Genomic DNA, 15,901 nt, shown 5'->3' on the forward strand with positions numbered 1-15,901 from the left:
GGACTCAAAGAAGTCCAGCATGTGGCCCAGCAACATCCCCCTCGGACAGGTGGCCAATCTCCGCCTCGCTCGAGGGCCCCTCTCAGACCCACTGAACAATCTCCGCCTCGCTCGAGGGTAGCGGATCTACCCTCGAGCGGGTCACTCATCTCCGTCTCGCTCGAGGGCTCCCCTCGGGACCCTCGACCGCGCAATCGCATTTCCGCCTCGCTCGAGGACAGCGGACCTGCCCTCGAGCGGGTGGCCAGTCTCCGCCTCGCTCGAGGACAGCGGACCTGCCCTCGAGCGGGTGGCCAGTCTCCGCCTCGATCGAGGACAGCGGACCTGCCCTCGAGCGGGTGGCCAATCTCCGCCTCGCTCGAAGCCATCTCTCGACACAAGGGACAAATGGCCCCGCCGCCCAACCGACCGCCGTACGAAGGCATTAAAGGCCAGCGACTCCGCCACGGCTCAAAGGACGGGCGGCGTCAGACTGCCACTCCCGCAGTGGATGTGACCGGCGTCCCGTCCACTAACCCCGGTCACCGCTCTGCTACCCCAGCCGCTGTAGCAGCACTGTGGAGCATTCAACACGGTACAAGACAAGTTGGCGCCGCCCCCGTTACTGTTCCGCCGACATCAACCATCCGAACTCACCTCCCGCAGGGGAAGGGGTCTGGCGATGGCACGTGTCCTCCCGAGAGGGGCGCTCTGCGTGCGTGGGCAGGGCCCCGGACCTCTCTCTTGTGGGGTCCGGGACTTCCACGCGCCCCCGGACCTTCTAGTGCGCACGCTCGCACCCCGACCAGGGGGTCCGGGACCGTCCCACGCCATTACTACCACTGGGACACTGCGGGACGACCGGCACAATCTTCGCAGGGCCAAGGACGGAGCCCAGGACGACAGCGCCGCGCGCCGCCTTCCCACAGTACACTTTCTACAGTGTTCGACCACTGTACCCCGCGATTCAAGGGAGAACGACGACTTCCGCGCCCCTACACTCATGTACACCGCCTCTCCTTACAACTATAAAAGGAGAGGATGGGCTCCCCTTTAAGGAGGAGGGATCTCTCCAATCGAAGGGTGGAAGCAGGCTCCCTGAACTTCCCCTTTCAGAACTTTCAGCACGATTGAGTACTCATCTCAACTAACTCCACTTCTAGCAGAGACTTGGGAGCTTTCCTCCCACTCTCGCCCCGCTTGTATCCCCTACTGCAAGCACCCCGGGTGCAAGATAATACAGTGCCCTCGCACACCCCTTTTGCTGGACGTACGGCCCCACGGCCGGAACCAGGATAAACTGTGCGTTATTGTGATTGCCTCTTGCACCATCATCTGGGACGAGGAAACACGCAGCATTTACTAGTTGGGATCCAGGCCCCCGGGTCGGGACACCGACACCCAGTCTGGCCCATGGACCTGTCTTCCCATCTCTATGTACGCCTGGATACGACTGTGGACGGACGGGTTGCTGTATGCCGAGGGCGGATCCTCAGGGTTGTAGGTGACGTTGGATGTCGTCTTGCCCTTGCGGGCCAGAGCCCATCCCATGAATGGGGGGCACTCCTTGCCTTGATGTGAGGACGACTACGAAAAAGGAAAAAGTTGATTACCAATTATGCTGAATTGAACGTTAGATTAGAGAAATCAGTCTATGTAGTGTGTACCCATCTAGCCCTGTACTCGTCGTTGTTGAGGCTACTTTGGTGGTGCGCTGGACCTGGCATCAGCAATCGCCGCTGACGGCCAGCATCGTGCTTCTCCTGCCACTCCGGGTCGAACCACTTGTCCACTATGCGCTCCCAGCACACGATATCATTACGACACCACCACGCAGGAACCTACACGTGATCAAATGCATGGCAAGTAAGAAGAGAAACATTTGACGATGTTTTTAATCTCAAAATAAACTTAAACTTACCTGTAAATATTGCTCTCGGGTCAGCTTCAACTCTCTCGCCTCAGGCTTCCCGATCTTCTGCTTTAGGAAAAGTGCACAAAAGTTGATGACGCACTGGACTTGCGCCTCATAATGCATGTCCTTGGCGAGTTTATCGCATCGATTGTCAGCCACAATCGCCGCCCTCTCCTCGTATCCCTCATCACATCTGTAAAAATCCTGCATATAAAGACAATGGATCATGTCATCATTGAAAAAATATTGAATGAATGTGATGTATTCACCATTTTTTGACGGAAAACACTTACCCAGAGCTCGCCCTTTACCCGCTCCGCCTTGTTCTCAAAGGCTCTGCCGCTCCGATCCAACTGATCATTGTTGGCGGCGATGTAGTGGTCCCACGTCCAGGCCGGCTCGTATCGTCCTTGATAGTGGACCAGGCCTGGGAAGTGCTCCCTGCACAAAAGACCCAGGATTCCGTTGACCTTGCGTTTGTGAGCACCGCCACTGAGGACAGTCCAACTCCTGCAACCATTGATTAAGAGAAAATATTAGTTTGTAATGTAATTTTCGAGTTAGGAAATGAAAAAGGTAGTAATAAAATGTCAAATTACTTACATATCCCCGGACGGTCGAATCAGCGGGCGCAAGGCAACAGGTATCGGCCTATCTGGGAGTCGTGAGGGACCTCGCAACCAGACAGCTGGCGTAGAGGTATCCTCGGCCGTGTCCTCCTCAGCACTAGACGACTCCCCCCCCCCCCTCCTGCGCGTCCGCCTGCCACTCCTCCTCCCGCTCCTGCTCCTGGTCCTGGGCAGGCTCCACCTCCACCTCCTCCTCCTCCTCCTCAAACGGCGGTACAGGCGAAGGCTCCCGACGCCTCCTGCCTCCACCCTTCCCTCGACCCCTCTTGGCTCCACGCTTCCCTCGACCATAGCCTCGCCCCAACCCGGAATTCCTATCGGAGCCCTCACCAGCATCCGAGTGTGGCATCATTCTTCTGTACAGTGAGGCGGCCTGTCGTTGAAGTCCGCCGCCCGGCATCTTTCTTCAATCACCTACAATTAAAAATAGTAAACCAATCAGCACATATATACAAAACGATCTTATAAAGAGAAAGAAAAAAATACGACATAATTAAAAAGTAACATTAATAAATCAAATAGTATGGATCATACATGTATTAGAAATAATCATCTTCATCGGGATTAGCTGGATCATATGTCTCATCATCACTATCACGCAAGTCGAGAAGTTCAAGCACGTGCTCTAAAGGTGGAATTTCATTCTCATTGTCATCGCCTAATTGTAATCGCTCAAGTAATTCTAGGTCCTTCGCATTACGAACCTCCTCATCAACGTCGTCCTCGTCATCAACCATTTCATCATCGTGTACTTCCATTTCGATAACTCCGGTTAAGTCTATATCAAAATGCCCTTCAAGCCCATCTTCTCGAAAGAACTCCCCGTCATATGTGTTTGGGTCTATGTTGTAATCCTCATTATTTGGAATAGTTACTTTACCGTGTGGTGATACCTTGTACACCACGTCCCAACCCGTAAGGCGATCGTCGGTTTTGCACGGATATGAGAGATAATAAACTTGCGTGGCTTGTTGAGCCACAATATAGACATCGTCTCCTGGATACACTGATGACTGGCGAATTTCGACTAGGCCGAGATGAGGAGTCCGTCGCACTTCGTTAAGATCAAATCAATGGCATTTGAATATGACAGGCTTAAGAGTTTTGCAACCATAAAATGTGAGTTCATAGATTCCCTCAATTATGCCATAATACACGACCCCATCAAGGGCTGTCGTACAAACGCCGGAATTTGTGGTTCTTCGATTGGGCCGACTCTGCTCGTGGCTTTTTGTGTGAAAGCGATATCCATTGACATCATAACCGGAGTATGACAAGACCCTATAGGCACAACCATTGGCATCTTGTCTCAACTCGGGACACATAGACGCATCATTTTGGGCCTGCAGGTAGAAGTATGATGGTTTGTTATACTATTCGCACGGACAAGAAGTTTCAAATGTCTAACAAGTATGAGGATTTGTTATACCTTGTGCTTGAACCAAGAAATGAAATCGGGGGCTCTTTGTCCCGCACCGGACTTAAGAAGGGTGTCAACTTCGTGCGGGGTTGGAACTCTTCGGCGACACCAGAATTGTTGAGTAAATTCCCTATATAAACGAGAGGTAAAGGGGGTTGGATGCAGAATAGTTAATACTCGAGCAAATAGTTTGTTGAGAACTTACTGTATGTACGGCTCGACTTCCACTAGGTTGGTCCACACATACATCATGATAGTGCGCAACTCTTCATTGAGCAAGGTCTTAGGAGTCGCACCACTTGCACTTCCAAGTTGCCCTTTGAATAGGCTGAGGTTCGTTTCATTTTCAGCTTCATTGTAACGAGTGGGTGGATTGTGCACGCTTGGAAGGGTTTCACCATAGTATTTTGTTGTGTAGTTGGAGACTTCATCCAGAATGTATGCTTCTGCAATGGAAGCTTCTATTTTGCATTTATTTTTGCATTTGATTCGAAGGATCTTTTGTTGTCTCTCAATCGAGTAGCACCAACGTCCCTGAACAGCCCCCCTCCCATCCGTGCCTCATACGGGAGGTGCAAAATCATATGCTGCATCGGATTGAAGAAGCCGGGTGGAAAGATTTTCTCCATCTTACAAAGCAACACAGAGGCCAATTTTTCCATTTGCTCAACCACAGCCCGAAACAACTCCTTAGCACATAGCTAGCGGAAGAAATTGCTTAACTCCGCCAGCACTTGCTAGACATGGTCAGCGAGATAGCCTCGAACCATCACCGGAAGGAGCCGCTCAATCCATATGTGGTAGTCATGACTCTTCAGCCCATTGATTCGCATAGTAGATAAGTTGACCCCTCTCCTTAGATTCGCTGCATACCCATCGGGGAACATTAAAGTCTGGAACCATTCTAGTACTTCTTTCCTTTGGTGCTTCTTCAGGACGAATTCAGCTGCAAGCTTTTTCCATTTCTTACCATCTTTGGGTGGCGGAATATTCAATTTTGGTCTATCGCATAAAGTAGCTTGATCCACTCAGGCCTTAACATTGTCCTTTGTTTTATCAAGAATGTCCATGATTGTACCCCAGAGTGCCTCAGCAATATTTTCTTCCGAGTGCATCATATCAATGTTATAAGGAAGAAGAAGATCATCCATGTAGGAAAGCCTCCACAGGCCCGACTTCTGAGTCCAGGCATGTTCTTCGCCATAACCCACAAAACCACCACCTTCTTTAACCATCAGCGACTGTAACCACTCACGGACCGCGACACCTGACATCATCTGCGGTGGAGGTTCATCAACCACGACAACTTTCGTAAAGTTCTTGATGTCACGTCGGAATGGATGGTCAATAGGGAGGAATTGTCGGTATTTGTCGAATGAAGAATACTTGCCACCCTTCGCCAACCAGATGAACCTCATAGCTGCCTTGCATACTGGGCAAGAGAACTTCCCGTGCACACACCATCTGCAGAATATCGCATACGCTGGCAAGTCATGTAGGGAGTACATGTACCACACTCGCATTTTGAAGTTTGTCTTTGTAGCTCGGTCATATGTCCATACACCTTCCTCCCAAGCATGGAGCAAATCATCAATAAGAGGCTCCATATACACACTCATATTATCCCCCGGATATCCAGGAATTATCAACGACAAGAATATGTTCTGCCGTTGAAAGATAACTCCAGGGGGGAGGTTGAGAGGGATAACAAACATGGGCCAACAACTGTACGGGGCAGCCGTCATTCCATAAGGATTGAATCCATCTGTTGCCAACGCAACACGTACATTTCGAGCCTCCAGAGCTTTCATTATGTGACGCCTGTCAAAATGTTTCCATGCTTCACCATCAGATGGATGTATCATCTTCTCAGGTCGGTAGCGTTTGCCGTTTTTGTGCCATCTCATCTGTTGTGCTGAATCCTCGGTCATGAACAGACGTTGGATTCTCGGTATGAATGGAAGGTACCGTACGATTTTCACGGGGATTTTGAGCTGTTTCTTTTGACCATCACCAGAATCCACCTCCAGCCACCGAGATGATTTACATTTTGTATAGTAATTTGCGTCTACATGTTCTTTCCTAAAAAACATGCATCCCTTCGGACAAACATGTATCTTATCATATGGCATCTTAAGACTACGAAGAAGTTTTTGTGCCTCGTACATGCTCTTTGGAAGAATGTGTCCTTCCGGAAGCAGACTACCAAAAACTGTCAACATTTTGTCGAAGCCATCTCGACTAATGCAACACTCAGACTTTAGGGCCAGTACGCGTGCAATAGCATCGAACTGAGAAACATTGGTATGCTGGTGAAGTGGTTTCTGTGCCGCAGACAACATGCCATAATACTGCTTTGCCGTAGGCTCTGGCGGTTCCTCTCTAGGTCCTTCTTCGAAGTGTGCTTCATGAAAGTCAGCTAATATGTCTGCGCAACCGGCATCAGCATCATAATCATCGATGCGTTGTCTGACTACCTCTTCACTCGCACGATGGGCTTCACCATGGCAGATCCACCGGGTATAGTTTTCCACAAATCCATTTGTGATAATATGTTTACCCATAGTGAGTTGTGATTGATGTATCCTATTTTGACACTTGGTGCATGGACACGGCATTCTACTCTGTCCTCTATCAAATGCCTTTTCCAAAAAGTCATTGACCTTTAGAGCAAACTCAATATACTCTTGTTCGCTCTGCCATCCCTTGTACATCCACTCACGGTCATCCATCCTTTAACATACGAGCGAGAAATTTAAAAATCGATTTCATATACACGATATCTAACAAACTCTAATAGGTGAAGATAGGTCCTAATCCCACCTGAGGATGCGTAGATATGGTTGGTTTCCATGATCCACTCCTAGCCGAGACAAAATTTCGGTAGCACCTCCCCACTGCTCTCCAAATACACGTCCTGTCAAGAAGATTGTGTATCCGGAGAACAACACGGAGGTGGTGCCGAAACTCTGGCACGGATCGGAGTTGACCATGAAAACTAACCATATCTACGCACCCTTGGGCTGTCCAAATGACGTGGACAATTTGAAACACATACGGTTCCATGAATGCAAAGAGCTGCATATTTCGAACCGTATCTCTTTCGAACGGGAGACGACTAAGTTATGTGATCTATGGGCTTATGCGCTCACCTATATATGGGCTTATGCATAACACAGAAAGAGAGGTTGCTTATGCCGCTCACCTATGGGCTTGACGACGTGCGCGGTGTGGCCTCCTTTTTCTTGTCCTCCTCTCTCCTCCTCGTTCCAATCTAATTCCATCAATTACAACATAAGTATAGGTCAAATTTTCAATGTCATGACTCAAAAAAATCTGCTTATTGAGTTTGCATGCCTGCCCCCTACTGGATTCACAAACAGTTGGATCTCAAGGTAAATTAATATTTTCAAGTTTTTATTACTTTGTTCTAATGCGCCCATTTTCTTTTCATGGCATGCTATGCTCCGACCGAGTTGAGGCTGAATTCCATGTTTCCTTGCAACATTCAATTAATTTTACATGCCTTACCACATTAATCTACTTTTTTAGTTTTTAAGCTCTTCTATTTAGTTTTTGCAAGGGATTAAATTATGGTAGGCTCTCTTAGAAGTAGAAGTAAGAGCAGGAACTATTGTTTCGAATTGGAATTGATGACTAGGATTCACCTGTAACTTATATCAAATTTGAACATCCTAAATTTCCCTGGAGCAATCCTGCTCTGGCACAAATTAATTATTGGAGTTGTGTATAATGGAACTGCATGACAGTTTTAAAAGAAATGGAACTGCATGACAGTTTTAAAAAAAATGGAACTGCATGTAGAAGCCGAATTTCTAAGCAATCCTATTAGGTAAAGCACATAATTTTCAAAGGGTGAATTTTTTTTGGCAGATTAAAGTATATATTCATAGCACATAATTAAGCATCAAAATCATAACATTTATCATGGCATAACTTGAAATTTTTCGATATGAAGATAATAGATATACTAAATGATCAACATATCCAAATTGCAACATGTCAAATATATAGAGGATAAAATAACAAAATGATAAGAAAGCTTACAAATTTCAGCCTACAGTTTAACTTCTTAGCTTCTTGCAAAATGATGTCCTGATCCTTAGCTTGCAAGAAGAATTCCCTTTCAATGAATGTGACCAAGCAACTATTCAAAAATTTCTACCCCTGGATGCTTCTTAGCTTCTTGTTGACGAAGGTGTCCTACTCCAACTCCAGTGCTCTGCGCCTCTGCCTCTAGATCCAATCATACCCGGTGACATAATCATTAGCTTTCGAAAGATCGGATCAGGCAACTCAAGAACAAACAAAACAAACAAAGCCGCCGGGAGGATAGCACTCTCACATGTTCCTGTGCAACAAAGGCTAGCTTCAGTTTCGCATAGCAAGGGGATGGCGAGGAGAAAAGGGCCGCGCAGCCAGGCCACCGCCGACGCCACGCTGGCCCCTGCCTGCCGGCCTGCCCGGCCGCGGGGGTCCGCCGCTTGCCCCTGCCCTGGCCCCCTACCAGGCAGCTATGCCGGGCTGCCGCGCGTGCTAAGCCGCTGCCGGCCGCCGCTGCCCCTGCCGGCCGGAGTGCCGCACCGCCGCTGCAGGACTGGGGGACGGGAGCTGGTGGCCTGGTGCTATAGCGGAATAGGGTGTCGGGCTGCCGGGCTAGACGCCTGGGCTGAGGGGAGGTGGGAGTCAGAGTGGGGGAGGAGTTAGGCGGGGCGTCCGGCGCGGCGGTGAGCGAGAGAGTGAGAGAGACCAGAGAGAGAGCGTGTGAGCCAGAGATTAGTTGTTAAGTGCGCGGGAGTTCGCCGTGTGTCCGATCTAGGACACACGTCAAATATTTTTCCTTTTTTTGTTTTCACATTCATATTTTTTCCTTTTTTTTGTTTTCACATTCATATTTCGCCGTGTGCCCAAACCTGGCCACACGGCAAAGACTCCACCCAGATGCATGCTTTGGCATGCGCGATGCGGCGGATGACGTGGCAAGGCAGAGTCGCACCACGGAGCATGGCGCGACTCAGTCGCGCCATGCTCCGTGGCGCGACTCAGCCGATTTTGACTCGGCCCACCGACAAACCCTAGTCCAATTCCTCAGTTCCCTATCTTCTATCTTGTGTCCAGGAGACCCGGCCGACCGCCGCCCGCGACCCACCCAGCCGCTCGCCACCTGTGGCCGCTGGAGCACTGCAGGAAGCTCCCCCGCGGCCGGCGTTGCCGCCCGCCCTGCAGCCGCCCCCACCCGCGGCCTGGCGACCGGCCCCCGGCACCCTGCACCTGCGCGCCCCCTGCGGACCAGCCGCCGGGGCCATGCACGGCCCGCACCCTAGCGCTGCCATTGCGGAGCACCAGCCGCCACCGGCCGCCGCCATTGCTGCCTCCGCCAGGGCCATTCGTGCCGCCAGATCCAGATCCACCCCTGGTTCCCTTGATTACAGAGGTGAGTCTAGCCTACTATGCCTCGATTACAGAGGACATTCTCTTGGCTTTTAACTTATGAAATAGGATTTTGAGTGCAGTAGTTTTGCTAGCTAACCAGGTAAAGATAAGGTTGCTGCAAAAGGAACACAATGCACACTTGTAGAAGAAAGCTCTCCTGATTTTTTAAAGAGGATTTTTTTTTTGCTTTCGCCATTTGCCTGGCCATCTAGAGTCTCTATTTGATTTTATGAGGATATTTGAAGGAGAGATAATGCACCTCATAGATCATTGCGTGTACCCAGTTTTAGTGTAAAACTAAGCCTTTTTGTGTACACTTTACATGTACATTTGTATCTAAATCATTTGGCAAATGGCCTAAAGTTTGAAAGCTGAAACCTATTACATGTTTTTTTTTCTATCACATAGTTTGAGGATTTTGCCAATCATAATGCCTTTGAGTGCCTTGCAAGATATGGCACAACTCACCTTGTATTCATTGATGATATTCAGGTTGTTATTTGATGCTTGCAATGTATTTTACTGTGTAATGTCGGCACAATATGATTAAATGCAAGCTGGATTATTCTAAAGTACCATCTTCAATTTATATTGTTTATAAATTGCAGGGAACTGCTTCCGTGGTTCTTGCTGGGCTTATTGTAGCGCAAAAGTTACTTGGTGGAATATTGGCAGAGCATACTTTCCTCTGCCATTGCCGCCTCCGCCAGGGCCATTCGTGTCGCCGGATCCAGATCCGCCCCTGGTTCCCTCGATTATAGAGGTGAGTCTAGCCTACTATGCCTGGGAACTTGAGGAAGTTTTCATAATCTTCTTTCCATCCTGGGAACTCAAAATTAGAATATCCTGCTAGCTCATCCGGATCCCTTTGAAACATTCATGAACCATGACCACCAATATGCAGCTACATTCATGAACCAATGTTCATAGTACAAGTCTGACGAAACAAAGGGATTGCTTATTATATATTACTTTTTGTATGTAGATGGCACACCACCCGCGCTACCCTCTCATGGAGATGCATTACGATGAGCGACACCGTGGCAAGATACAAGAAGAGTGTACGCAGGTGAATTTGTGTTCGTTTTTATTTTTGTGAAGTCATTAATTTGATTTTAGTTGATTATAAAGTTCATTGATATTTTTGTAGGTTTTGAAGCCTCTACGCCCCCGCCTTCACAAGCCTCTGCGGTGGGATGATAGGTACGCACCGTACCTAAAACGGGCTGGATTCCTCCCGTTGGCGTGGCTAGTCAAGGAGGGCCTCCCCGGTATGGACAATGCAGCTTTAACAGCTCTGGTGGACCGGTGGAGGCCTGAGACAAACACATTCCACCTTCCCAGCGGTGAGATGTCAATTACACTCCAAGATGTGGCAATGCTATTTGGGCTTCCTATAGATGGTAGAGCCGTAACTGGTAGCATCTGTCCAAATGGATGGAGAAAAAGAGTGGAGCTTTTGTTTGGAGTGCACCCACCCGAACCACCGGAAGACACGAAGGATAAGAGGCCTACGGGAGTGACCTCAGCTTGGTTGACGCAACATTTTGGTACACCACCTGGAGCGGATGCTAATGGCGGGACGGTTGCTAGGTTCGCTCGGGCATGGCTATGGCATTTGATCGCCGGGTTTCTATTTCCTGATTCGAGCGGGAACACAATCTCATGGATGTGGTTAGAACTAATTGGTCAAGACTGGGACAATATTGCCACTTTCAGCTGGGGGAACGCAACACTTGGGTGGTTGTACTGTCAGCTGTGTGATGCTTGTAGGCGGAGCAAAGATAGTGCAAATCTTGGTGGTTGTGCTTACCTATTGCAACTGTGGATGTGGGAGCGCCTTCCTGTTGGCCGGCCGAAGCGTTGTGCTCATGGAGTAAGTATTTTATTTGTTCATTACTTTTGCATTGTTGTTGTTAGGTTTGGGTAATCTTCAAAATTCACTAATGTCATTATTTATTGTTATATCTAAGGTTACGCCATTATACGAGGGAGAGGTTGTGGCTACAGTGGGTTGGTTATGGAACAATATTGGTACCGTGCAGGGTAATCCAGGAAGGCGGTATATAGACTACAGCAATGCCCTTGATTGCCTAAATGCTGCACACGTAAGTCTATAACCACCTTGTCTACCACAATTCGTGTAATATATCGTCCTCAATTTGTTATAATCATATTGAACATGTCGTGTTAGGTTGAATGGCAACCATACAATCGCATGGAGGTGCAAAACATGAATCTTAGTCCGCAATGCATGAGGGATAATGAATACTGGCGCTCAGTTTGCCCTCTTATTTGCTATTACATTGTTGAGTACCACCTTCCAAATCGGGTGATGCGCCAATTTGGAATACTTCAGTCTTGTCCGCCTGAGTATATTAATACTAGCCATGAGTTGCACGGGTATGGTTATTTATTTTCTGCAATCTCATTCTATGGAAAATATTTGCATGTTTTGCAATTACATTAATTCTTGCATACATTATATGTAGAACTGATCGACAGAAGCAGTGGGGTGCCAAAAACTGGGGGGATAAGCACCTTGCATATGTGAATGCTTGGAATGGTCGAGGCAACAACATAGTTTATGGTGGCCCTGTTCACCGTGAGGCCCAGTTCAATATATATTTGGATTGGTTGAAGCAAAACACATGGCTAAAGCTCAAGGCTGCATAGGACGATACCCACATCGAGGATCTACCTTCGGACCCCGAAGATGTCTTTGCCGAATATGATGCTCACACAAGAATGGGTACGCAGCGCGAGCGAGGACCCTTTGAAGACTACATTGTAAGTTGTAGTGCACAACACCTGAAAATATTGCAATGTCCTACATCTTTATGACCTAACTTGTTAAGTAGTTTGTAGAATTTTTATGGCATAATAACTTGTGCGACCTATGCATTTGCAGGGGCAGCAACTTAGTCGTTTTGATAACGAGGCGGGACAAGCGTTGAGGGTGCCAATAGGATCTCCGGATGAGGCCACTGTGCTGAGGGGATTCTTACAGGTAGAATATGTACAATTCCCTCTAATATGTCTAATGAATTTAGTTTTCAGTTCTCAATGATTAGTGTCTTTCGAATTCTGTGCTGAAATGCAATGTAGAGGTTTAGACGGGGTTGCCGAAAAATGGCATTCAAACTGAACTGCATAGCGGGACAAGGACAACCAGCGGCCGATGATGGTGAACCTTCCGGGTCACGCCATCGCGGTACAAGAAGCACGAGTACTTCATTGGGCACCTCATCTACAGGTGGGACATTAGCAATGTTATTTCCATTTCTACTACTTTATGCTTGTTTTTACTTACATATATGTTAAACAATTCTCTCTAATAGGAGGACGTCGCAGCCGATCTGGTGCTCTCAGTATTGGAACCCCTCATAGGAGGGGCAAGGAGAGACCCCCTCAAGACATCGCCAGTGAGGAGTCTGAGGAGACATCAAGCTCAGATGGTGAAGATCCTGACTACGGCCACGATGAGATTGGTTTCTCACAGATTCCGGACGCTCCAGAGCCCACGCAAGATACTCCACGACCAAAGAGGCGGACAAGGGCACGGGCACGGGATCACACTGATGTCGGGAGCGCTAACATCCTAGCAACTAAGATGGGCCGCCCTCGTCGTCCCAAGAAACCTTTCACCCCACATGCGTCCCATGACTAGCATGGTACTAGGTATGTTTGAACAAGGCTTGGTAGCCTCCACAAGCATGTTGGGTACGAGTGAAGTATGAGTAGATGTAGGTGGAACTATGTAACTTAGATGGAAACATGTTGGCTAACATCGATGTACTGTTGAATCAAATGTTGCCTAAATTTAGTTTGTCACTGGACCTCTTGTATTAGTGTGGTTGATATCTTTTGCTTGTGACCTCCGATATGAACAACTTTGGTGAGGATGCTTCTATTTTGCTATTGCGGCTGGATGCTTGGGTCATCGAGGAGTCGCGCCATTTTAGTTGCAACTTCTATTGTGGAATGTTGTAAGATTATCAGCAGATTTTATTCTGGACATGTTCAGCCATTTGGTAGCGTGGCTGTTTATTCTGGATAGTCACTTTGGTGGTTTATTTTGAAAAAAAAAGTGACAATGAATTGGAGTATGTGTTTATGTTATTTCTGTGTTAATGAATGTGAAATATTTCACTAAATACGTTCATCGAGGAGTCGCGCCATTTTAATTGGCGTGACAAGTTGGCACAAAATATGCCCACGGCAGATCTGGTCAGTGGTTGCGTGTGGCGTGACTCTTCACTGAGTCGCGCCGAGTAGTGTGGCGGGACTCAGTAAAGAGTCGCGCCACACACAGCCATCGACCAGTTTTGCCTTAGGCCAAAATGGCACCAACTAGTCACGCCAAGTTCCACGGCGTGACTGAGTGAAGAGTCGCGCCACGTGGGGTGGTGTGACTCAGTAAATAGTCGCGCCACGCACACCCATCGATCAGTTTTTCCGTGGGCCAAAATGACACCAACTAGTCACGCCAAATACCACGGCGTGACTGCGTTAAGAGTCGCGCCACATGGTGTGGCGTGACTCATTAAAGAGTCGCGCCACGCACAGACATCGATCAGGTTTGCTGTGGGCCAAAATGGCACCAACTAGTCACGCCAAATTCTACGGCGTGACTATATCAAGAGCCGCGCCAACAAATTTGGCGGGACCAACTGAATGGTCACGCCACGAGGCTTGGCGGGACTCATCAAAGAGTCGCGCCACTCACACCCGTCGACCAAAAGGGCTGGTTTTCGCAAATTTAGATCGGTACGAGTTATTTATAAAATATTAGATTAAAAAGGATTAAAATAAAAAAAATATTCAAAGTGATGGCACTCGGCAAAGGGCCTATTTGCCGAGTGTTTTAGCCAAAACACTCGGCAAAGCTGTCTAAAATTCAATTTTATTTTTGTTTTTAGTTTCAGCTCCTGCAAATCAAACACCTCACATATCACACATATCGCTCAAATATCACATATATCACACAAATGTCTCAAATATCACATATATCACCAAACAAGTCCACATATCACACATATAGTACACAGATATCATCACAAGTCCACAACTCAAACCAAGTCCACCACCAAGCTCACAAGTATCACCAAACAAGTCCATAACAAATCACATAATCTGTAGCATGCAAACCGATACTCTAGATGTACATGCATACAGATCAGGCAACACAAATCCATCTCACAAGACCTTTCCAGCAATTACATCGATATAAGATCCAGCAAAGCATCTTGCTGGCTATCGCGACCTTGGCTTCCTCCTTCCAGCTGGCTACCGTGACCACTACTTTCTCCTTCCCTTGGAGTATTGCCATAGTAGTTGATGGTGACGACGGGGTTTCGTGGTTGGTGCTGGAGAAGCAGCTGACATGGGTCGCACAGTTGCTACAGGGCAGACACCCACCTAACCAGCTAATCATCTTGGAGAACTTCTTCCGTAATGTCATAGGATTTGGTGAGAACTTTGATATTTGAATGGCTCCACCAAAGCAAACACAGACAAATTTCACCAGTGGATCTGGGTTTGCTGATGTTGTTGTAGGTAGAATGCGATGATTAGAAATGCATGTACAGATCTGGGGTACCAGATTCGCCCGATGTGGAGGAGGTGGTGGAGGTGGCCTCCCCGCGGTCTTGGATTTGGAGGAGGCGCCTGGGAGGGGGGATAGCTGAGGCCGCATACCAGAATAACTGAGTGGTCAAACAAGGATAACTGAGTCCCAAGAACAAAATAACTGAGTTGGGAGAATAACTGGCACAAATTATTCAGTAATTGAAATCATAAAACAAATTTAGTTCAGAAAACAATGGGGAGAGAGATTGATGTGTACCGCGGACGGTGGCGCGGCAGTACGAGAGCCTGGGCCTGGCGGCACTAGACCTCCTCGCGGGATGGCGTGGCAGGAGGGGCTGCGGATGGCACCGGAGGTCAGGCGTAGGAGACGGCGGCAGGCGGCTCTCCAGCAGGGACGGGCGACGCGGGACCTCCTCGTGCGGGCTCCAGCAGCGACGGCAGGAGGCGCGGGACCTCCAGCAGGGCGGCTCCTGCAGGTCGACGGCGCTGCGTGCCACGCAGCAGCAGCGGGGCGGGGCCGGGCTGATGCGCAGGGGCGGCGGCAGTACTGAATATTTTTGACACCTCAAATCACAAACTAGTTGCACATAATCGAGTACCGATAACACGAATTGTTCATAATCTGAAATGGTTTGACATATATATAATAGTGTACTAAATGATCAATATATCAAATTAGGAATGCATGAAATAAATAGAGGATAAAATTGTAAAACAACTAATAGCATTGATAAGGATGCTTACAAATTATAAGATTATTACAATACAAGCAATCAAATTTCATAAATTGATACGCAGCATTGCTACAACCTTTTCTACAACTAGAACCATCACCTACATACCTAGCAATTCTGCAATCGATACGCAGCGCCGCTCCCTGGTCGCCGGACCTGGACGCCCGCTGGCTGCCCG

General features: G+C 48.1%; 1 long non-coding RNA gene across 1 annotated transcript; it reads left to right on the forward strand.

Annotated features, from left to right (window-relative positions):
- Positions 1 to 12,149: 12,149 nt before the first annotated feature.
- On the forward strand, positions 12,150 to 12,757 carry LOC120648569. Its single transcript, XR_005664995.1, has 3 exons — positions 12,150 to 12,407; positions 12,506 to 12,653; positions 12,739 to 12,757. It is a non-coding gene; the product is annotated as an uncharacterized LOC120648569 (long non-coding RNA).
- Positions 12,758 to 15,901: the final 3,144 nt, after the last annotated feature.

Source organism: Panicum virgatum, chromosome 9K (assembly GCF_016808335.1).
Source record: "Panicum virgatum strain AP13 chromosome 9K, P.virgatum_v5, whole genome shotgun sequence".
NCBI lineage: Eukaryota > Viridiplantae > Streptophyta > Magnoliopsida > Poales > Poaceae > Panicum > Panicum virgatum.